Source organism: Elephas maximus, chromosome 17 (genome assembly GCF_024166365.1).
Source record: "Elephas maximus indicus isolate mEleMax1 chromosome 17, mEleMax1 primary haplotype, whole genome shotgun sequence".
NCBI classification, from domain to species: domain Eukaryota; kingdom Metazoa; phylum Chordata; class Mammalia; order Proboscidea; family Elephantidae; genus Elephas; species Elephas maximus.
The window spans coordinates 48,571,791-48,594,898 of record NC_064835.1 but is presented as its reverse complement, the minus strand read 5'-3'; the positions used below and the strand labels follow the sequence as shown (position 1 = coordinate 48,594,898).

General features: G+C 45.1%; 2 long non-coding RNA genes across 7 annotated transcripts in view; one reads left to right on the top strand and one right to left on the bottom strand.

The window, feature by feature from the left end:
* The first annotated feature begins 365 nt into the window (after positions 1-365).
* The window catches only part of LOC126060565 (uncharacterized), a 111,963-nt gene continuing 89,220 nt past the window's right edge, over positions 366-23,108 (top strand). For 4 of the 6 annotated variants that reach the window (XR_007513625.1, XR_007513622.1, XR_007513623.1 and 1 more), the window contains exons 1-2: positions 366-842; positions 1,624-2,090. This is a non-coding gene — a long non-coding RNA (uncharacterized LOC126060565). Of the gene's footprint in view, positions 843-1,623; positions 2,091-3,772; positions 4,498-23,108 lie in introns of those variants that run through there. The other 2 variants (XR_007513620.1, XR_007513621.1) reach the window with 2 other exon arrangements.
* LOC126060566 (uncharacterized) overlaps positions 6,143-23,108 on the bottom strand; it is a 67,779-nt gene continuing 50,813 nt past the window's right edge. The window contains exons 2-3 of the long non-coding RNA XR_007513626.1: positions 7,948-8,221; positions 6,143-6,227 (exon numbers count right to left, since the gene is read on the bottom strand). This is a non-coding gene — a long non-coding RNA (uncharacterized LOC126060566). The remainder of the gene's footprint in view (positions 6,228-7,947; positions 8,222-23,108) is intronic.

Sequence of the window (23,108 nt, the reverse complement as noted above, 5' to 3'; positions counted from 1 at the left end):
CACAGGGTTTCCTTGACTGTAATCTTTACCAAAGCAGATCACCTGAGCTTTCTTCTGCAGCACTGCTGTGTTCAAACCACCAACCTTTAGGTTAGTAGTTGAGCACAAACCACACCCAGGGAGCTGGGCACACAGAAACTACCCAATAAATCTTAGACACTTATGGTTATTTTTACTAGAACTACTTCCTCAGCTTCCAGGAAGTTCAACCATCGGAGCCCAGGTGAGTGCTTGACTGAGAGACTCTCCCAAACCTGAGTTTCTGATATCGCTCTCTCCCCCTCCTCTCCCATTTTACAGCCTCTTTCAAAATAGTTATCATTTATCAAAAGCTTATTAAGTGCCAGGATTTGGAGATGTTACCGGACACCAGTTCTGGGAGTAACTTAATCAGTGGTTGTGGAATAAATAAGTGATCTTACTCGATGCTTCCAGCCACCTCGAGAAGTTAGATATCGTCACCCCAATCGTGGTAGACAATCTTTTGGGTCATCATTGAGTAGCACCTGAGCTGCTTCCTGATGGTGAGAAAGCTGCTCTGTGTGAGGGTCCCACTTTAAATGCAGAGAAGGTGAAAGCTCCCCTTGATGTCTGGCAACAAAAACACAGACGTATGAACCAAGTTCAGCCAAGCAGATCCTCCCACCAGGGACTTTTGAATCCAGACTGAACAAAGCTGCATAGCAGAAGCCCTCTGGTGGGGCAGATGGCAGAGGCACCGGGTTCCTGTGGCAAGCGTGGCCCTGGGGCCAGGAGCAGCATCAAGCGCTAGAAACCAGTAGCAGCCGCAGTGCCAGCAGAGGGTCCAGTGTCCAGCTACCTAAAGTCCATTTTGCAAGTAGGTAAGTGTTATGGATTGAATTGTGTCCTGCCAAATATGTCTTGGAATCCTGACCTCCATACCTGCAGAAAGGACCCCTGGTAGCACAACCGTTAAGTACCTGGCTGCTAACCTGAAAGTTGGCAATTTGAACCCACGCTGCAGCTCTGATGGAGAAAGACCTGGAGATCTGCTTCCATAAAGATTACAGCCAAGAAAACCCTATGGGGCAGTTTGGCCTGTCACATGGGTTCTCTGAGTCAAAATCGACTCCATAGCTTATAACAACAACAACATACCTGTGGACGTAATTCCATTTGGGAATAGTGTTTTATTTGTTATGTTAATGAGGCCACAGTAGTGTAGGGTGTGTCTAATGAATTTTGGGATGTAAAAAGACCAGATTAGACACAGAGAGAAGCAATGAAGATCGCCAAGGAACCGAGGAAAGCTGGGGCTAGAGGAGCTGAGACTAGGATTTTCCACCAGAGCCAACAGAGAGACAGAGAGACTTCCCCTAGAGCTGGTGCCCTGAACTGACACTTCTAGCCTCCTAAACTGTGAGGAAATAAATTTCTGTTCCTTAACTCCACCACTTGTGGTATTTCTGTGATAGCACTGTGGTAACTAAGTAAAAAAAAAAAAAAAAAAAAATTTTTTTAAGTTACCATAAGTTACATTATATGATGTTAGTTTTGCAAGAGACTTTCTACATCTTGCCAGCCTGAGACTTTCCCAACATTTCCTTTCCTTCTATGGTTTATGAGTTTCCTTAAGACTCAGTCTACTTTAAACCCTCCCAGGTGACTCTGCTCTCAGGATGCTTGATTTCCATCTCCCCGGCCTCTAAGAAGATGAAGCAAACCCTCTCCAGCTTTTCCTGCCCCCAGTCCTCCTTCTGCCCATTTTATGCCAATGCAGAGCAATGGACCCTGTACTCCTGGAAATGAAAACCCCGAGCTGCCCTCTTCGGCCAGAGTGATTCTTGCTGCCGTACATGCATGTGCACTGATTCAGTCAGTTGTGGGCTGATTCATAAATCATGCTGAAGGGAAAGAGACCGTTGGATGAGTTGGCAAAAAGTTGGCTTTCATTTATTTGTTTTTCATCCCCTCCTGGGGCTCCTCCCCTGGTCCAGTCCCTGTGTTAGACCTCATGGGGATCCCGAGGAATGAAGACACATGCAAAATAAGGAAAAGAATATTGACATGGAATTAGAAGATCTGGGTTTGAACTCTGGCTTGACCACCCACCATCAGTGAGAACTTGGGTAGGCTACCAAATTTCTCTGTGCTTCAGTTTCCTTATCTGTAAAATGGGCCCAGTAGTGCTCATGTTTCATGGATTGTCAGGAAGTTTAAGAATGCATGTAGAAGACTCCATCAAAGTCTCTGGTTCATGGGAAGTTCCCCATAAATGTGTATTGCTGCCATATGAAAGTCCCCCAGATGATGGAGCCCACATGGAAGCTCCCCACACCTTCAGCCACCCTACTTGGGGGTGCATTTGAGAGTTTGAGTACATGGCAATGTGGGGAAAAATTATTTGTAATTTTGTTGTTTGTTGGGTTATCGCAGTCAAACATCTTCTTATATTTCTTGGCAAGAATGACTGCAACATATGGTGTGCAGGGACCCAAAGAAACCAGGGTAACCAGCCTTTGAGGGAGGGTGACCAGAGGGCAGAGGGGGCCAGAGTGCTAAAAGGAAGAGCTGAAAACAAGCTTGGCCCATAACTGCATCCAGCTTCCTTCTGGCCCTACAGCGCTGGAATGGAAGCAGCATGGGTGCTGGGGTCAGGGACCTGAGTTCCAGTGTTATCTTTAGCATTTAGAGGTGTACGACCTGAGAGGACCACTCAGGTTCTCTGGTAGTGTAACGTGAAGGGAAATAATAATACCTGTCTCACAACGGTATAGACAGCTTTATTGAGATATAATTCACATACCATAAAAGTCACCCTTTTAAATAATATACTTCAGTCATTTTTAGTATATTCAGAGTTGTACAACCATCACCATCATCTTATATTAGAACATTTTTATCACCTCCCCAAAACCCTGTATCTATTAGCAGTCACCCGCCTTCCCCTGTCAAGAGATTTCTTTTTAAACTGTATAATGTTGCCTTACTTTGATTAGTTAGGGTAACAGTCGATCGTTGCTGCATAATTGTCTGCTCATAAGTAATATCCCGATTATTTATCTGATTTAGTAAAAACTGATTTGAGGGCTGTATCAGGAGTAAACTCAGCAGCAAAATATTAGAGACAAAGAAGCTTAAATAACACAGTTTATTTCTTTCTTACAAGTCCAGATAGCTCCAGGTTCCTTCTAGCTTACTGCTCCATCTTCTGTAGGATATGGCCGTCTTTCTCAAGACTCAAAATGTTGCCTAGGGCTTCAGCCATCATACCTTTGTTCCAGATAACAGGATGAAGGAAGGGATTACAGTTGGGTGCCATCAGCTCTTAAGGAAGGGTCTCAGAAGCTGACACACAACACTTCTATTAACATCTCCTTAACCAGAACTCAGTGAATGCGGCCACACCAGGCTGCAAGGAAGGCTGGGGAAGGTAGCCTTATTCCAAATAACCAGTCAAAAATGGAGAGTTACATTCCTATGAAAGGAAGGAAGAAGAGGTATTGATGGATGTATCAGTCAGTGAACGCTATAATAATTCTGCATAACAAGTCACCCCAGAGCTGGCTTATTCTTTTATTTTTTATAATTTTTATTGTGCTTTAAGTGAAAGTTCACAAATCAAGTCAGACTCTCACACAAAAACCCATATACACCTTGCTACACACTCCCAATTATTCTCCCCTCATTTAAAAAAAAAAAAATTTTTTTTTTTTTTTTTTTAATGAGACAGCCCGCTCTCTCCCTCCACTCTTTTTCATGTCCATTTCGTCAGCTTCTGACCCCCTCCACCCTCTCATCTCCCCTCCAGGCAGGAGATGCCAACATAGTCTCAAGTGTCCACCTGATCCAAGAAGATCACTCCTCACCAGCATCCCTCTCCAACCCATTGTCCAGTCGAATCCATGTCTGAAGAGTTGGCTTCGGGAGTGGTTCGTGTCCTGGGCCAACAGAAGGTCTGGGAGCCATCACCAGGGTCCTTCTAGTCTCAGTCAGACCATTAAGTCTGGTCTTATGAGAATTTGGGGTCTGCATCCCACTGCTTTCCTGCTCCCTCAGGGGTTCTCTGTTGTGTTCCCTGTCAGGGCAGTCATCAGTTGTAGGCAGGCACCATCTAGTTCTTCTGGTCTCAGACTGATGTAGTCTCTGGTTCACGTGGCCCTTTCTGTCTCTTGGGCTCGTAATTACCTTGTGTCCTTGGTGTTCTTCATTCTCCTTTGATCCAGGTGGGTTGGGGCCAATTGATGCATCTTAGATGGCTGCTTGCTAGCATTTAAGACTCCAGACACCACTCTCCAAAGTGGGATGTAGAATGTTTTCTTAATAGATTTTTTTATGCCAATTGACTTAGATGTCCCCAGAAACCATGGTCCCCAGACTCCTGCCCCTGCTACGCTGGCCTTAGAAGCGTTCAGTTTATTCAGGAAACTTCTTTGCTTTTGGTTTAGTCCAATTGTGCTGACCTCCCCTGTGTTGTGTGCTGTTTTTCCCTTCACCTAGTTTTTATCAACTATCTAATTAGTGAATGTCCCCTCCCACCCTCCCTCCCTCCCTCCCTCCCTCCCCCCTCTCGTAACCACAAAAGAATGTTTTCTTCTCAGTTTAAACTATTTCTCAAGTTCTTATAACAGTGGTCTTATACAATATTTGTCCTTTTGCAACCGACTAATTTCATTCAGCATAATGCCTTCCAGGCTCCTCCATGTTATGAAATGTTTCACAGTTTCCTCACTGTTTTTTATGGATGCATAGTATTCCATTGTGTGAATATACCATAATTTATTTATCCATTCATCCGTTGATGGGCACCTTGGTTGCTTCCATCTTTTTGCTATTGCAAACAGTGCTGCAATAAACATGGGTATGCATATATCTGTTCGTGTAAAGGCTTTTATTTCTCTAGAATATATTCCGAGGAGTGGGATTGCTGGATCGTATGGTAGTTCTATTTCTAGCTTTTTAAGGAAATGCCAAATAGATTTCCAAAGTGGCTGTACCATTTTACATGCTGCTTTATTCTTAATAGCCAAAAATTGGAAAAACCCACATGCCTATCAACAGATGAATGGATGAACAAATTATGGAATATCCATACAAAGGAAAACTATTTAGCAATAAAAATGAAGGGACTCCCAATACATACAACATAGATGAATCTCAAAGATCATATGTTAGTTGAAAGAAACCAGACACAAAACACTATATACCGTATGATTCCATTTATATGGCACTCTAGAAAAGACAAAACCAACCTAGGGTGACAGAAATCAGAACAGTGAGAATTGACTGGAAAAGGGCAACAAAGAAGAAACTTTCTAGGTAATGGGAATATTTTATGTTTTACGTGAGGTGGTGATTATACGTGTGGAGACCTTTGTCAATAGTTATCAAACAGTATAGCTAAGATTTGAGTATTTCACTGCGTATAAACTATACCTTAAAGAAAACTTAAATTTCAGGCCATTTCCTCAAATGTCACAAGAGTAAACCTAGGAGGTCAGTGTCGTAAATGTTCACAGAGACACCCGGTGACCTTCAGGCTGGAGAAGTGGTTTGTAATATGAGGTCACCAGCCAATGGGCATCATCAGTTAATCATCAACAAAAGGATTTTCTGAAAGTGGAGCATGAGGCTTATCCAGTCCGGTCCTTAAAATAATTTTGCAAATAGATCTCAGGCCCTGCTCAGTAAACCCAAGTGTCATTATGGGTGACTTTTATGTCAAGGCCCCATGATGCTCCCTTGCTGAGGAGCAGAGGTTGTCCACAACCCCAGACCTGGAGTCTGAGGAGACTGTGACCTACTGGTCAGGTGAGCACCTCTCCAATCTCACGTGTGACGGTGCCCCAGAGTTTGAAGAGAGCACAGACTTCCTGCTGCTGGGGTGGTGGAAAGGTCTGGACAGGGGATCAGGAGGCTTAGGGTCCGACTTTCCCTTCCAGTTATCTGTACTGACAATAAACCCACCTGGGGTCCTGCCTACACTCCACAACCAGAGAGAAACAGTGATGTGACCTTGGAGAAGGTGTTTGTGCCTCTCCTCCAGTTCATCCTGGGCCTCAGGGCTCCTAGAACAGGATATTCATTATGACACTCCCTTGACCAAAGTCCATTATAATCCTTATGCTTCTGTCCCTGCCAAGAAGCACAAAAATCTCCCTTGTGCTGAAGGTCTTGCTTTGTTTGGTGTGGCACAGGAATGACGCAGACCATGGGTTTTTCTCCAACATGCTCAGTTGGGCGAGCTCTTTTGGCACAGAGCTATACTGGAAAAAACAAGAACAAATTAAAAACCGTGCATGGTGCCTCACCAGTAGCTGCAAAGGAAGCTGGAGAGTCCCTTCCTCTCTTTTTGCCAAAATTTCTGTCTTTGGCATGTGCTTCCGTTCCCCTGCAGGAGTGGGGATTTCTCCTAGTTAGGTGGGACCCCTGCTTGGGGCTCTGTCTTCCTCCTTTATGGTTCTCTTGTTCTCTGTCAGTGGCTGGGTTGTCCCAGTCGAGCATGGTCTCCTGTCCACTCTGCCCCCTTGGATAGTACACAAAATGCACTGCAAGGACTTGGCTAAGGCAGGGTCCCCCCATTCTTTTTCTCCCTGTCACCAGCTTTTCAGTCTCATCCAGAATACCTGCCTTAGCACCTTCACAACACACAGACACACACACACAGAGCCTTGCACACACAACCACAACTACATATCAGTTTACCATGTACAGCACAGAAGCACAGACACGCACACCAGACACCACACATACACCACCCCTGCCCACACCACACACATACACACAGACCACACACAAGTACACATCACACCGCACACACCCAGACACCAAACACACACACACCAGACACCACCCATATACCACCCCCTCCCCACACCACACACACACACACACACACCACACACAAGTACACGTCACACACATGCACGCACTGTACACATCCAGGTGCAAAACACACACACACTCACTCAACTATTATTTGGGTGGGAACTGAGTCAAAACTGAGCCTCTGTCTTCCCCCAGCCTCTCCCTCGGTTTCCACATCTAGAAAATGGAATCATTATAGTGCTTATCTCTGAAGGAGGATGGGGACAGATAACGTGTGCAAAGCACCTTGAACTGCCTGTCATGTGATAAGTGTGACTTCACATCAGCCATTACTGAGCTGCAGCAAAACAGGAGTGGCCCTGAGTGGGGATGGCACTGCACCTGCAGGTTGGTGTAACTAAAACTAGTCAATGTGTTGCTATCCTTAGACAAATACTTGATATTAAAAAAAAACTACTCCCAGCGTTGTCTTCAGTTTGTTGTACTGTGGTGGCTTGCATGCTGCTATGATGCTGGCATGATGCTGGAAGCTATGCCATGGGTATTTAAAATACCAGCAGGGTCACCCATGGTGGACAGGTTTCAGCAGAGCTTCCAGGCTAAGACTGACTAGGAAGAAAAGCCTGGCAATCTGCTTCCAAAAATTAGCCACTGAAAACCTTATGGGTCACAACAGAGTATTGTCTGCTCTACTGCTGGAAGATGAGCCCCCTAGGTTGGAAGGTACTCAAGATCCACAGGGGCCACAACAATGGACTTGAGCATACCAACAATCATGAGGATGGCGCAGGACCAGGCAATATTTCATTCTGTTGTAAGTGGGGTTGCCACTAGTAAGAGCCAATTCAGTGGTGACTAACAACAACCCTCAGCGTTGTAATCACCAGGACATCCATAGCTCTCTTTCAAACAGCAGTTTGTAAGATGCACCATGGTTTCCACACATTTGTGTATTGAAATCTTAAAGCTTACCCTGTGAAGGACCGAATGTCCATTTTTACAGAAAATGAAACCGAGACTTTTTGCCTGAGAAGTCTGGTTGCCTGAGTGCACCAGGTCCTCTACCTCCTCCATCCCACACGAGCTGGAATGTTCCAGCCCTCCTCCCCAAGCCCCCCTAGGGGGACAGCAACTCCCTCCTTTCAAAGGACAGCTTACCTGGGGCAGCACCACTGTGGGCACACCCACTTACACTTAGCGTTCCTTAGCCTTCCGGGAGGTCCTCGCGTTGGCGGTACGTGGCTGTGTAGGTGGACGTGTGAAGAACAGTTTCTCTGGCTACAAGCTGTCTTTGTCTCTTCTTGTCGTTCCCTGACACGGCAGCTGTCCATCCTGTCTTCTGGCGTCCATCGCCACCTGTGTCTGAGACATGTGGTTCTTCATCTTAGCAGTCTTCTCAAGGAATGTCATTCTTGATCTGGCTCTCATCATGCTGCAGTGAGAAATGGGGGTGCCTGGGTGAGCACCAGGAAACCCTGGTGGCATAGTGGTTAAGTGCTACGGCTGCTAACCACAAGGTTAGCAGTTCAAATCCACCAGGTGCTCCTTAGAAACTCTATGGGGCAGTTCTACCCTGCCCTGTAGGGTCACTATGAGTCGGAATCGACTCAACGGCAGCGGGTTTGGTTTTTGGGTGAGCACCTAGCTTTCCCACAGAGTCCATGCGTCACTGCAGGTGAGGATGGGAGGCAGATCGTGAGACCCATAGACAGTCCCATCTTAGATGGTAAGCTGATCTGGGTCCATATGGAGCTGTCCTTTCCAGCCTGCCCTGCTCTCCTTTCACATACCATAACACAGTGGGCACTGGGGAAGAATATTGAATGTACCACGGACTGCTAGAAGAGCAAACAAATCAGTCCTGGAGGAAGTACAGCCAAAATGCTCATTAGAAGGGAAGATGGCGAGACTTTGTCTTGCTTTGGACACGTATTCGGGAGGGACCAGTCCCTGGAGAAGGGCATCAGGCTTATTAAAGTATAGGGTCAGCAAAAAAGAGAGAGACCCTCAACGAGACACAGTGGCTGCAACAATGGGCTCAAACGTACCAATGATTGTGAGGATGGCATCTCAATGAGCGGAGTTGACTCAATGGCCACAAAAAGCAGCAGTGGGTACAACAACTGTGACCATAGTCACCTTTGGGTAGGTTAACCAAGAAGGCTTTCAGGAAACCCATTGCCCAGAGACCTTAAAAGGTGGCCCTGGAGCTGATTTAGAAACTGTGTGTGAAGGAGTGAGGTGGAAAAGGCTAAGAGAATGTGTGTGTGTGTGTGTTGGGGCGGGGGTGCGGGGGAGGACAGAAAGGGGGAAGCAGTGAGTGTGGCATTTCCTGAAGGAAGATTCCCCAAGGAAGAAAAAATTGGGAGCTTCAGTCCTTTCTCCAGGACCTAGTGTCACCCTTGTTCAAACCCCTGCTCTGCCCCTTGAAAACAGTATGTCCTTTTCACAAGTCACAGTCTTCTCTGAGCTTCCATTTCCTCATCTATAGACCAGACTAACTGGCAAGAATAACTATGATCGTACCTCCAGGGTCATTTAGAGAGCTGAAGGAGATAATGTCAGTAAAAGCCATTTGTGAACAGGAAAATATTTGAGAATTGTTATCCTTCCTCTTCTTCTCCAGGAACAGCCTCATCTTTTCCTTCCTTTATTCAACATTTTCCTTCTCTTCAAATCCCAGTTTAAGTTTCTCTACTTTCAAGGAAGTTTTTCTGGCTTTTTCCCCCACTCTGATCCCTACATTTTCTAGGCTCTTGTGCTTAGTACTCAACATGTGTTACAACTTACTGAACCTGTAATTCTTTCCTGTGTTAGTTTTATCTCCCACCTGTGCTCCTTTAGATGAGGTTCCCAGCACAGCCCCAGGCACATAAAGGTTATTCAAGAACTACTTGTGAATCATACATTTATGGGCAATGGGCAAATAAATATACACTCAGGGTGTGGGTCCCTATATCGTGGTGTCAAGAAAATTTGGTTGGTCATCAGAAGGTTGTTTGGGAACGATGAAATGTGAGCAAGAACAGCTGAACTTGAGCAATTAGTTTACAGTTTTGGTCAAGGATGGATTACTAAAAGGAGGATTTTTTTTTTTTTTGGTAAGGATAGAGTCCCTGGGTGGTGCAAATGGTTAATGTGCTTGGCTGCTACCTGAAAGGTAGGAGGTTCGAGTCTACCCAGAGGCACCTTGGAAGAAAGATCTGCCAATTTACTTCTGGGCAATCAGCCTTGATACCTCTATGAAGCACAGTTCTGCTCTGACACGCATGGGGTGGCCATGAGTCGGAGTCGGCTCCACTACAACTGGTAGGGTAAGAATACAAGAAAACCTCAGGAAACATATCTGCAGAAAATATAGCCAAGGCTCATAAAAAAGGCTCATAAGACCTGGTAAATTAACCAAAGCACCTCTCTCTTGATTTCTCTTTTCTCCCTCCTCACTCCCCAGCCTCCCTTTCTCCTTGCCTTCTTTCCATTTTCCTTTATCTCTGCTCTTCTTAGCTCTTTCTGTGGATTTTAAAATCCCCTGCTCCACAATAACTTACTGTTTTGGGTTTCTATACTACCCAAAATGGCCTCAGTGCTCCATGATCTTACAGCCTCAGTGGCCGCACAATTTGATTGGTACCTTGAAGGTCCTAGAGAGAATCTAATTGGCTCACCTAGGATCAGTGCCGCCTCTGGTTCAATCAGCTGTGATCAGGGAGCGGGTCCCCTAGGAAAACAAACCCTTTCCATGGGGATAGACTATGCATCCCAAAGCTGCTGAACACTCTCAACTCCCTGTTACGCAGGCCCTAACAATCTACTCTTCCTCCACACAGACATTAACCTAGGGTAAGGGCCATTCATTTCAACAAGCATTGATTGGCTCCTGTACCTTCCCTGTACTTTAAAAACCCAAAGCAAACTTGCCACTGTTGAGTCGATTTCAACTCATAGCAACCCTGTAGGACAGAGTAGAACTGCCCCATAGGGTTTCCAAGGAGTGTCTGGTGGATCTAACTACTGAACTTTTGGTTAGCAAGGCAGCTTTTATCTGTTGCGCCATCAGGGCTCCTGCCTCTACTTTAAAAAACTGATTGCCACCAAGTCGATTCCAACTCATAGTGACCCTATAGGACAGAGTAGTACTACCCCATAGGGTTTCCAAGGAGCAGCTGGTGGATTTGAACTGCTGGCCTTTGGTTAACAGCCGTAGCTCTTAACCACTGCACCAGCAGGGCTCCTGTACTTTAGGCCCTGGAAAAGGAAAGCAAAATTCGAAATATAAGGATCCTGACCACTACGATCTTTTTTTAGTGGTGGAGACTCAGCCATTGGAACCAAGCGTTAGTCAAAGGCCAGAACATGGAGGAGGTACAGTAATTTTAAGGATAGAAATGTGGTAACAAGAACCTGAATTATGGGCCAACAACAGTGGATCTTGATAATATACAACACAAACCCCTCCAAATGTCAAAAGACAATCAGAAATGCCAGTGTTTAATTTTCTCTGAGGCAGGGTTGGGGGCATTGGCTGTGTCATTTAGCCTCAGCGCCAAGCACAGGACCAGGGGCTGAACAGCAGAGTGATGTGTAAGGGGCAATGTCTAAGAGCTGGGGCACATTCCAAAGGGTTTGTAAAAGTCAAAGTGGGCACCTGAAGAGAGAACCAGGAGCTGATCTGCTAATCCATCAAGAGTCGGAGAACTAGGAAAGATGAGAGAATAGCAAATTGTTAGGGGACGGTGGCGTGGATGAATTGGATGGCACGGGCAGACGTTCAGCGAGATTTGTACCCTTTCTGCTGTGTGTGCTAGTAGAATGGGATGACCTCTTTCAACATCATCGTTGTTGGCTGCTATACAGTCCGCCACACTTGTAATCCATAGGGTTTTTATTGGCTAATTTTTGGAAGTAGATCACCAGGCCTTTCTTCCTAGCCTGTCTTAGTCTGGAAGCTCACCAAAACTTGTAGGTCATAACAACATGGACAGACAAGTGGTGGCTGCACTTGAGGAGCACTGTCTGGGAATTGAATCCAGGTCTGCCACATGGAAGGCGAGAACTCTACCACTGAACCACCACTGCCCTCATCTTAACCTCATAAAAGTAACCGAAATGAGGCAGCTAACCACTTTTCATGATTAATCATGCCTGTCTCAAATGAAAGAAAACGTTAAAGCAGGCATAGCCATTACGGCACATGCCAATTATCATTAGTCGATAACTGTATTCCTGAGTTCTGCATTAAGGGATTTGACTAACCGCGGATGGAAAATATTTGAGAAGAAAGTTCCAAAGAGCAACTCCGCTGAATCCACTCGAGTGAAGTGAGGTGCAGCATCCCCTGCTGTAGCCTCCTGCCATCTCACAATCCTCGGTTTTCTCCAGCACTAGTGGTTTGAGCTTTGTTCACCTCTGGGCTCATTCATTTGCTGCTTGAGTTGTATGTACCTTTTGTTTCTGTGCAGAAATGGCTCCTAAGAAGCAATGAAGTGGTCAAAGCAATCCCTCCAAGGCTAAGCGTTAGGGGGTGGAGGAGAGTGAGAGGAGGGAGTTCCATGCTAGTAAGAAAGTGCTGGCTGTGTAAAGCACTCCAGGCTCGAGAGCTTCAAGATCACCGATAAACCGGCATCGGCTGAGGCCCAGGCAGCATTGGCTGAGGCCCAGGCAGCATTGGCATTCCCAGAAGAGCTCAAGAAACTCTTAGAAGAGAAAGCCTGCCTTCCAGACCAAGTCTTCAACTGTGAAAAACAATTACTTACATAGCATTTACATTGTAGTAGGTATTACAAGTAACCTAGAGATGATTTCCAGTATACAGAAGGATGTGCAGAGGTTACGTGCAAATAGTATGCCATTTTATATAAGGGACTTGAGCATCCTTGGATTTTGGTATGGGGAGGGACCTGGAACCAGTGCTCCGCAGATGCTGAGGGAGGACTGTAAACTCTTTCCCACTGGATTTGGACACTGCCTCCGAATCATTCTTGACACTCAACACAGCTTACTAATTAAGATAAAAGTCTTTATTCCACCTCTGCCTCAGAGCTGCTTGTTCCATCCCTGTCCACTGCCATGACCTCTGGACAACAGTGTGGGACTCATTGAATCAAATGGTCTTGCATTTGTGGGGATTTTTATTAGTCTTGTTTTTCTCTGTAATCAGTCAGGTGGAATTGTTGCTGCTGAGCAAATGTTCAAGTCCTTGCTGTTTTGCCCCCTTTTCCTGAAAGGGCAGCCCTGTAGGGCAGATGCCAGTCAGCCCCACAGGCTGAGACAGGCAGAGTATGCAAAGGTGGGACGAGTGGCCCTTGGACTGTCTCCTACCAGCATCCTGAGTTACGATGCTAGAGGGTGAAAGGGTCTCCAGTTTCTCCAGCTTTCTTGTGCCTCTGTCTCCACCTTTCTCAAAAATCAGAGGAAAAGTTATCATAGTCGTATCAATCACATTGTGGTACGTTGCCCTTACTAAAATCCAAATTTGAAATGTTACATTTTTTTTATCATGATAAAAAGACACATAACAAAACATATGTTGTCTCAGTAACTTCTACATGTTCGATTCAGTGACACTGATTACATTTGTCAAGCTGTGCAATCATTATCGCCATCCTTTTCCAAATCAATCCACCACCATCAACATAAACCCAACGCCGCCTATGCAAAAGCTCCCCCTCTCCACCTCCCTCCCACCCCCGACAACCACTAAAAATCTTCGGTTTCTATGTATTTGCTTATTTCTTATAAGTGAGATCATACAGGATTTGTCCTTCTGCGACTGCCTTATTTTGCTCAGCAAGAGGTTTTAAGGTTCACCCGTGTTGTGGCACGCATCAGGACTTCAAAAATATTGCTTGTTTTTTTGCTTAGAAATTCAATCTAAATTGTTTCTGCTTTGAATTGTATAAATTACTTGAAAATTACTGTGTACCTATTATCTATTCTGGAAGCTTTATATCAACCTTTCCCACAAGAAGTAAAGTTCTGGAGAAAATGATGAGATGAATACTGCTGTTTTCATTAACACATTAAGCACCATGCCTGAAGCAGAGAAGGTGCCCAATGAATGGTAGCAATGTTCATTCTCTGCTAATTTTCTTGGTTATCTTTTTGTTTATAATTTATTTTATTTTTATTGTTGTAGAGAATACACACAGCAGAACATACACCAATTCAACAGTTTCTGCATGTACAATTCAGTGACATTGATTACATTCTTCCAGTTGCACAACCATTCTCACCCTCCTTTTCCCAATTGTTCCTCCCCCATTAACATAAACTCACTGCCTCCTAAGTTTCCTGTCTAATCTTTTGAGTTGCTGTTGTCAATTTAATGGTCCACACGGCCATTAAAAATATCTTTCTTGTTCTTCCCCTCAAGAATGGCTTGTACACCTCCATGGTTTCCAGCCATAGTGGCAGCGTTATTGTAACCTTGAGCACAGCACACCGTTATGCCCAGTCCATCACTTTCCAGTTGTTTAAGAATGTCAGAACTGAGGTCAGCAGCTTTTTTTCCTTTAAAGGAAAAAATTCTAGAAAGACTTCTTTCACTTCAACTTTACTAGTGTTGGTTTTTACATATCCGATCCCTTGGGACATCTGGTCAGTATGTGAAAAGTCAGGTGTGCTGTTGAACATGACCCCAAAGTACTTTGCAGACTTTATGTTCATGACAAGCTTCTCCTTCACATGACTTGCCAGGGCACTTATAAACTCATTCTGAGTTGTTGGTGCAAGATAACCCCCCACTGCTGCCAAGCTGATTCCAACTCATAGCGACCCTATAGGACAGAGTAGAACTGTCCCATTTGGTTTACAGGGAGCAGCTGGTGGATTCGAACTGCTGACCCTTTGGTTAGCAGCTTAGCTCTTAACCACTGCGCCACCAGCGCTCCATAAGAGGCTGATACTTTAGCTTTACTTGTGCTCTGGTTTGATCTCATTAGGTGCTCTTTCAGCACTGGATCATAGTTTAAAAGCATCTCAACCACTTTAAGAAAAGAAAAGAAAAAAACAACCATTGCCATTGAGTCAATTCTGACTCATAGTGGCCCTATAGGACAGAGAAGAACTGCCCCAAAGGGTTTCCAAGGAGCAGCTGGTGATTCGAACTGCCGACCTTTTAGTTAGCAGCCGAATACTTAACCACTGCGCCACTAGGGCTCTATCTCAACAAAGTTCCCTTTATTCAATGAAGATTCATCTTTCTTGTGGCCAAGCAATACCAGATTCTGCTTGGCAAGAAACAACGTGACATCAAGCAAGCTGTGCAAGGTGTCTGTCTTGGTCATCTAGTGCTGCCACAACAGAAATACCACAAATGGATGGCTTTAACAAAGAGAAATTTATTTTCTCACAGCCTAGTAGGCCGAAAGACCAAATTCAAGGTGTCGGCTCCAGGGGAAATCTTTCTCTCTGTGTCAGCTCTGGAAGAAGGTCCTTGTCCTCAATTTCCCCCTGGTTGAGGAGTTTCTTAGGCACAGGAACCCCGTGTCCAAAGGACATGCTCAGCTCCCAGTGCTGCTTTCTTGGTGGGATGAGGTCCCCAAATCTCTGCTTGCTTCCCTTTTTCTTTTATCTCTTGAGAGATAAAAGGAGGTGCAGGCCACACCCCAGGGAAACTCCCTTTAGCTTGGCTCAGGGAGGTGACCTGAGTGAGGGTGGTGTTACAATCCCACCCTAATCCTCTCAACATAAAATTACAATCACAAAATGGAAGACAACCATACTACAATACTGAGAATCATGGCCTAACCAAGTTGATACACACATTTTGGGGGGACATAATTCAGTCCATGACCGCGTCTCTTCACTTTTCCTACCCCATTTCCATCAAAGCAATAGTTTCAAGTCAGTGGTCTTGTGCAGCCTCAGATCTGCTGCCAGTGTTCTCTACTTTTCATGGCAGCATAGGTGCTCTTCCAGTGTCTTACGGTTATGTACTTTGAGGCTCAGCTTCCACCACTTCTGAAACCCAGTCACAAATTTGGATGTCGTATCTGTAACACTAATGGCAAACAGTCAGCAGTTAAAACAGTGTAAATTCTCACTGACAAGTGAGTAAACCATCCACGACTGCAGAATTTTCTCACCATTTGGCATCACCTTGAAAAGCACTCTTTTGAAAGCTAGCGCACATCTTCCTTGGCTTTTGCGTCTTGCCTTGCCGCCGCACTGAAAGGTCCATCTTTGTTCTGGAAAGAAGCACTTCCCCTTTTGATAATTTCAACCTGAAAATGGTCTGGAACTGGTATCTACCAGAAAGAAACGTCACAAAAAATTTGCATACCTTTCTTCTTTATCACTTCTCTCATTTACAGTATCGTGGCTACGGTCACCTTCAGCACACTTTTCTGCTGCAAATCCTGCCATTTCCACTCCTTGCTCTTCTGCAGAACACACGTTAGCGTCAGAAGAATCAGCTTTATCAGTTGGAGACTGATGAGCAGTGTCTTTTGACGAACGCTGGCCGTCATCTGGTCTTTTGATGTATTGAAACACGGATCCAGCAAGTGTTTTGAGTGATTTAATTCTTGCCTTTTTTGCCTTCCTTTGGGAGCATCTGCCTGGCCTCTTTGATTTATCCTCTCCCATTTTCAGTTCATGAGGTTTATGTGGAGATGACCCAATTCCCTGACTTCAGGGGAGGGTATTCATCAGGACTCTTTTGTGTGCGAATGTTAGAAATCAAAAACTACTTAAGCAAAAGAGGAGTTTACTGATTTATGAAAATAGAAAGGCCTTCCCTCTTAGCTTCAAGCATGGCTGGAACCAGGGACCTAAAGGGTGTCATCAGGGTTCTAGATCCCCCTTCATTTCTTAGAGATACTTGCCTCTCCTTTGCTTCATTCTCAAACAGGTGCTCTCCTTGTGGAGAAACAAGAGGGCCATTGGCAGGCTTAGGGTCCTGTCCTCCCAGCATAAGGAGGACTTCTCTTACCTAGTACTCCTGTATTAATCTTGATTGGCCTTGCTTAGGTCATATGACTATCATTAGATCGTTCGCTGTGGGTGGCGTGGTGAGGTCCTCTGATTGGCCAGCCTGGGCTAGGTCCTACCTCTGTGGCAATGGAAATGGTGGCGGAAGTACCTTGACTTCTATACCCTCAAAGACCACATGGGGTCAGGGAGGAGGTCCTCCCTAGGAGGAAAGCTAGACAAACCAAACTACTCCTCTTCCCATAAATACAGTTCTGTAAATACCCCTGCCTAGGATAATACAACAAAATAAATAAAAAATGAAAGTAAAAATCAGATCTAGTTGCCACATTAGGCCCTAAGGCCAGGATCTCTGGTGATGTGTTTTCCAAAGCAGTCTTTTATGGATTTGGCACCCCGTGGCTAAAAGACAAATTTAACAGACCCTCCAGCTCCAACATAACTGGAACCCAATGACAAAGGGAAAACAGAAACACTGCAATAAAGTCTCCCACTTGGCAATGGGGAGGAAAGAAACCATCTTAGAGCAGCCCTGTGCTGTGGTACACACAGTGCTCTATGGGGCCAGGAACAGGAACAGCCCCAGGCAGGGCAGGCAGTCCCTGGGTCAGCCAACCCAATTGCCTCCTTGCCTGCTCATTGCAAGGACACCCCTTGTCTAGGGGTTTCCATGGCCACTTCTGATAGGGGTATAGGGAAAGACTTCCCATTTAAAATATATATATATATTTTTTTTTTTTTTGGGGGGGGGGGACCACTTAAATGGCCACTTCATCTCAGCATAGTTGCAGGGCCTGGTACTTGTCCAGGGGTTTGAGCAATCACAGGCCATTGTTTGCCAAGTTTGGGGTTCTTTGAAAATAAACTTCTTTACACTCCTAGTGGGTGACTGTTTTATTTGGTTTTTACAAACTCTGTTAACAAGTAACTAACTCCATAAATCTACTTCTGGTCATAGTCCTTGAACTGGACTTACCCTTGTGCTTTCTGGCTTCTAGCAGTAAGCACTGCCCATTTGGCCTTGTCCCCAAATTGAGGGCTTCTTTCTGGACTTAAAATAGGAAGCAGAGCTGATATGACCCCCATTTCCAGTCTGCATCCCACTGCATGGTGGGAAAAGAGAGAATTTATCAGCTCTAATAGAAGTGTTTAATAGAAGTGGTTAAGTGTCCGGCTGCTAATCAAAAGGTTAACAGTTTAAATCCGCCAGTCACCCCTTGAAACCCTATGGAGCAGTTCTATCCTGTCCAACAGGATCACTGTTGTTGTTGTTGTTAGGTGCCGTCAAGTCGGTTCTGACTCATAGCGACCCTACGCCCAACAGAATGAAACACTGCCTGGTCCTGCACCATCCTTACAATCATTGTTATGCTTGAGCTCATTGTTGCAGCCACTGTGTCAATCCACCTTGTTGAGAGTCTTCCTCTTTTCCGCTGACGCTGTACTCTGCCAAGCATGATGTCCTTCTCCAGGGACTCATCCCTCCTGACAACATGTCCAAAGTAAATTTAAGACTCAGTCTTGCCATCTTTGCTTCTAAGGAGCATTCTGGCCGCACTTCTTCCAAGACAGATTTGTTCACTCTTTTGGCAGTCCATGGTGTATTCAATATTCTTCACCAACACCACAATTCAAAGGCGTCAACTCTTCTTCGGTCTTCCTTATTCATTGTCCAGCTTTCACATGCATATGATGTGATTGAAAATACCATGGCTTGGGTCAGGTGCACCTTAGTCTTCAGGGTGACATCTTTGCTCTTCAACACTTTGAAGAGGTCCTGTGCAGCAGATTTGCCCAATGCAATGCGTCTTTTGATTTCTTGACTGCTGCTTCCATGGCTGTTGATTGTGGATCCAAGTAAAATGAAATCCTGGACAACTTCCATCTTTTCTCCATTTATCATGATGTTACTTATTGGTCCAGTTGTGAGGATTTTTGTTTTCTTTATGTTGAGGTGTAATCCATACTGAAGGCTGTGGTCTTTGATCTTCATTAGTAAGTGCTTCAAGTCCTCTTCACTTTCAGCAAGCAAGGTTGTGTCATCTGCATAACGCAGGTTGTTAATGAGTCTTCCTCCAATCCTGATGCCCCGTTCTTCTTCATATAGTCCAGCTTCTCGTATTATTTGTTCAGCATACAGATTAAATAGGTATGGTGAAAGAATACAACCCTGATGCACACCTTTTCTAACTTTAAACCAATCAGTATCCCCTTGTTCTGTCTAAACAACTGCCTTTTGATCTATGTAAAGGTTCCTCATAAGCACAATTAAGTGTTCTGGAATTACCGTTCTTCGCAGTGTTATCCATAGTTTGTCATGATCCACACAGTCAAATGCCTTTGCATAGTCAATGAAACACAGGTAAACATCCTTCTGGTATTCTCTGCGTTCAGCCAGGATCCATCTGACATCAGCAATGATATCCCTGGTTCCACGTCCTCTTCTGAAACCAGCCTGAATTTCTGACAGTTCCCTGTCGATATACTGCTGCAGCCGTTTTTGAATGATCTTCAGCAAAATTTTGCTTGTATGTGATATTAATGATATTGTTCTATAATTTCCACATTCGGTTGGATCACCTTTCTTGGGAATAGGCATATATATGGATCTCTTCCAGTCAGTTGGCCAGGAAGCTGTCTTCCATATTTCTTGGCATAGACGAGTGAGCACCTCCAGCGCTGCATCTGTTTGTTGAAACATCTCAATTGATATTCCATCAATTCCTGGAGCCTTGTTTTTCAACAATGCCTTCAGAGCAGCTTGGACTTCTTCTTCAGTACCACCGGTCCTGATCATATGCCACGTCTTGAAATGGTTGAATATTGACTAATTCTTTTTGGTATAATGTCCCTGTGTAGTCCTTCCATCTTCTTTTGATGCTTCCTGCATCATTTAATATTTTCCCCATGGAATCCTTCACTATTGCAACTTGAGGTTTGAATTTTTTCTTCAGTTCTTTCAGCTTGAGAAACGCTGAGCGTGTTCTTCCTTTTTGGTTTTCCATCTCCAGCTCTTTACACATGTCATTATAATACTTTACTTTGTCTTCTCGAGAGGCCCTTTGAAATCTTCTGTTCAGTCCTTTTACTTCATCAATTCTTCCTTTTGCTTTAGCTGCTCGACGCTCAAGAGCAAGTTTCAGAGTCTCCTCTGACATCCATCTTGGTCTTTTCTTTCTTTCCTGTCTTTTCAGTGACCTCTTGCTTTCTTCGTGGATGATGTCCTTGATGTCATTTCACAACTCGTCTGGTCTGTGGTCACTTGTGTTCAATGTGTCAAATCTATTCTTCAGATGGTCTCTAAATTCAGTTGGGATATACTCAAGGTCATATTTTGGCTCTCGTGGACTTGCTCTGATTTTCTGCAGTGTCAGCTTGAACTTGCATATGAGCAATTGATGGTCTATTCCACAGTTGGCCCCTGGCCTTGTTCTGACTGATGTTACTGAGCTTTTCCATCATCATTTTCCACAGTTGTAGTCAATTTGATTTCAGAATTGACTCAACAGCAACATGGTTGGTTTGGTTTAATCACAGCCAGATCCAGGGATGGCTCAGGCTAAAGGTATGGCTTGATCTTGGAGATCAAATGATACCATAAAGGCTCTGTCTCTTCTTCCATTTCTCAGCTCTGCTTGTCCCTACTGGGCCGTGTCCATGTGACAGGCAAGATAGCCCCTGGTGGCCTTAGACACACCCTTTCAAATTAGCAAACAGCAAAGAGAATATAGCTCTCCCCATATCAGTCCCAAGGAATCCTCTGATTGGCCCAGCATGAGTTATATGCTTATTCCTGTGGCCAGGTAGATGGGGCATTTTGGTCAGCTTGAGTCAGGTGCTCATCTCCCGATGAGGGTAGAAGGTGGGGCTGTGTACTATGGTTGACAGTTCTGTGGGGATTATATGGAGTGGGGTAGAAAACCTTCAAAGGAAGGAATGTGGCAGACAAAGACAAAAAGGGTCAATTCTAGAGAGGGAAGAGTAAATGAAGTCCAAATGGTAGAGTAAAGCCCAGGAGTAACTCTGTGTATGTTTGTGAACATTTATTATAAGGGATATTCAAACTGACTCTGAGTTTCCTGATGCCGAAAGCCAAGAAGGAAACACGATTAGTGATGTAAGCCAGATGCTAGCTGAGGTCTCCAGGCCCAGCAGATCTACATCCTGCTTCACAAGGTTTCTTCCATTTCTTTGGAAACTTACTTTCTCAGGGTCATGATCCCATAGGGCTACCTCTGTTCCACACCACATGGCTTCCAGATGTGAGGTTTAACCCTTTCTTTGACTTCCACGAAAGATTCCACTCACACAAAGTAAGTAGCAAAGATTTTCACAGGAATATGGGGTGGGGGTACGGAAGGTAGTCTTCAAATGGAATATTAACCAAAACCAAACCAGTTGCTGTTGAGTTGGTTCCAACTCATGGTGACTCCATGTGTGTCAGAGTAGAGCTGTGCTTTATAGAGTTTTCATGGCCGTAAGCTTTCCAAAGCAAATGGCCAAGACTTTCTTCTGAGGTGCTCTGGATGGGTTCAAACTGCCAAACTTTGTTTGTACCTGAGCTCCTGGCCATTTGCCCTACCCGGGAACTCAGACTGCCCTTTGACCTCTCTGCCACCAGGGTGATCTCCCCTACCCTTCACCTCACTCACCATCTTACAGGCCTCTCTTCCCGTTCTTTTCCTGGCCTCCCTGAATTTCCTCTCCTCCTCCTCAGGGGCCAAGTTTCCCTCCTTGTCTCAGGCAGGGCAGTTTATCCATTATCTCATGCTGCTTAGTCTATAGAAACACCCAGTTCTTGGGCTCTTACTCCCGTCCCCAGCAGCTTATCGGGATGTTTTCTCAGACGTTTGCTCTGCATCTAGGAGAATGAGAGTAACAATTTCCCCGCAGAGGCAGAGGGAAAGGCGCTGAGATAGGGAACAGTATTTATAGGCATGGAGGTATAAGAAGCTGGTGGCGGGGCGTGTGTAGGGGAAGTGGAGACAATCCGAGCAGCTTTTTGGAGCATAATGAAGGGTGTTTTGGGGCTGAGGAGGTAATGGCAAGATCACAGATGCTTTCCAGCTGGAGGAGTGGCTCAGCTTAGTCTTTTAAATAGTTCTGGCTATTACAGATGGGAGGGTGGTCCAGGCAGGATCAGGGAGGCAGGCTAGGTGTCTGTTGTCTATTCCATTCAAACCCCACCATACCTGGGCACTGGGAGCCATGGGAAATCATATGCTCACTAGGTTCACACCTGCCTGAGTTTACCTGTTGGGGCTGTAATGCCTCAAGAAAGAGCCCACAGAATAAATAAGGTCTGTGGCTTACATGGATGTTGTTGTTAGGTGCCCATCAGGTTGATTTTGACTCTTAGTGACTCCATGTAACAAAGCAGAGCTGCCCCATAGGGTTTTCTAGGCTGTAATCTTTACGGGAGCAGATTGCCAGGTCTTTCTCCCTTGGAACCACTGGGTGGATTTGAACCACTAACCTTTTGGTTAGCAGCCAAGTATTTAACCGTAGGGCCATCAGGGCTCTATAAAAAAAAAAAAAAAAAATTTTTTTTTTTGGGGGGATCTATAAGGAGAATCAAATCATGTGGCCCTGAGCTCAGAACAATATTCAAGAAAATTGGATGAAATATGTGACCCTTTTGAGAAACCAGTCCACCCAAGAGATGGCCGCTGTGAGAGCAGGGTTTCCCGTGCTGCAGGAAGGGTATGTCCTCCCAGAGTCTTACCTGACTGAAGAATGGAAGTTAACCAACACAAGATAAGCATAACCCTGGGCAGCTTCTCCTGTCCGTCAGGAAAAAATGTTTCTCTGACAACCAAGAAGTATTCGAGTGAGAAGAGTCAGGGTGGGGAAAGTTTTAGCTACCTTTAGTAAGTGCTGAGTCTGTGCCAGGTACTGCTGAGTATTTTACATGTTACCTCAGGTTAAGGAGTCCCTGGATGGTGCGAATGGTTAACACTCTCTGCTGCTGACCAAAAGATTGGAGGCTTGAGTCCACCCAGAGGCTCCTCGGAAGAAAGGCTTGGCAATCTACTTCCAAAAAATCAGCCATTGAAAACCCTATGGAGCACAGTTCTACTCTGACACACATGGGGTTGCCATGAGTCGAAGTCAACTCCACAGCAGCCAACAACAATAACCTTCTGTTAACCTCACGACCTACCTAGATGGTATGTTGTACGATCACTACCCCCACCTTTCAGATAAAGAAACCGAGACTCAGAGAGATGAGGTAGTTTGCCTAAGATATTACAATTGGGAGGATGGTGGAGCTGGCTTGGCCACTGCTTCTAGAGTCTGCACTCTCAGTCACGCCCTGCTACCACCACCAAAGATGGAGAGAGAATAATCTGATCCTTTTCCATTGTCCAGCCAAATCCCCAGGG